Here is a 1,281-nt window from a genome sequence, read left to right as displayed (position 1 = left end):
ATCCCCTTCCTAGGCCTCGCCGTCGTCCACCGCCCTGGTGCTCTCGGTGCGGCGTGGTCAACGTGGTCAAGGAACGGCTTCCATCGGACGTGGACTATACGTGGAGAGGCTGACAGCTGGGTCAACGGCCGCAGCAAGGAAGTGCCTCCTTATTACGTGCAAAATAATTATTCCTCCACCTGACAGCGGGGACCCATCGGATGGGCCACCGTATTCCGCCCCCCTGACTGCTGGGACCCACCAGCTACATCTTCGCACACAAGGAAGTGAATGACAGTCAGGACCCACCTGGTCGAAGCGTACGTAGTGTTGTCATTCTGGTCGTGAACGTGTACGTACATATATAATAGTCGATGTAGAGGCGTGCACATGTCGTAGTAGAGGCGCGCACGTAGCATGTACACATACGTACATCGGCCATGGTGCAAGAAAGAAAATACGGCCACGTATGTGTACATACAGGCGGGGTCTCGAACGCCTACTCGCGCGTACGTACGGTGAGGGCTCGTGTACATGGTTGGGTTGGAACGGAGAAACGACATCGTCGTCGTGTTCATGGGGAAGCAACGAAATGCGTGGTCGTGTTCATCGGGAGGGCTTGGACGGAACAGACGATGGAAACGAGGCCTAGCGTACCACAGAACGGAGGAAACGGCCTTGTGTTCGACCCACCACGGTCGAAACGGGGGTCCTGTTGATCGGGAGGGGTGTGGCGTACCGCAAAACGGAGGAAACAGACGTCCTATGGTCAAGACGGGGGTCCTGTTGATCGGGAGGGGTGTGGCGTACTGCAAAACGGAGGAAACGGACTTGTGTTGGAGCGCTACAGTCGAAACAGGGGTCCTATTCATCGGGAGGGGTGTGGCGTACCGCAAAACAGGACTCCATGGGATACTGTTCATCTCCACCGTCGACCCCCTCCAGCCTCCACGAGCTACTGTTCATCCACCGTTGACCTCCTCCAGCCTCCACCTGCGACTGTTCACCCACGGGCTCCTGTTCATCCATCCTCCACCGCTTGCTACTCCATCGGCTACTGTTCAACCACCCCTCTCCACGGGCTCTTGTTCAACCACCCCTCCACGGGCTACTTTTCATCCTGCCCTCCACCATCTACTGTTCATCCTGCCCTCCATGAGGTGGTCCTGTTCATCCAGCCCTTCACGGGGTCCTGTTCATCCAGCCCCAACCGGCTCGATCGATCGGGGTCCTGTTCATCCAGAGGCAACACCACGGGTCCTGTTCATCCACCCCCACCGGGAACTGTTCATCCAACCCCCC

This window comes from Triticum aestivum, chromosome 2A (assembly GCF_018294505.1).
Source record: "Triticum aestivum cultivar Chinese Spring chromosome 2A, IWGSC CS RefSeq v2.1, whole genome shotgun sequence".
NCBI classification, from domain to species: domain Eukaryota; kingdom Viridiplantae; phylum Streptophyta; class Magnoliopsida; order Poales; family Poaceae; genus Triticum; species Triticum aestivum.
The sequence above is the reverse complement of the archived record's forward strand: the minus strand, read 5'-3'. Positions refer to the sequence as shown.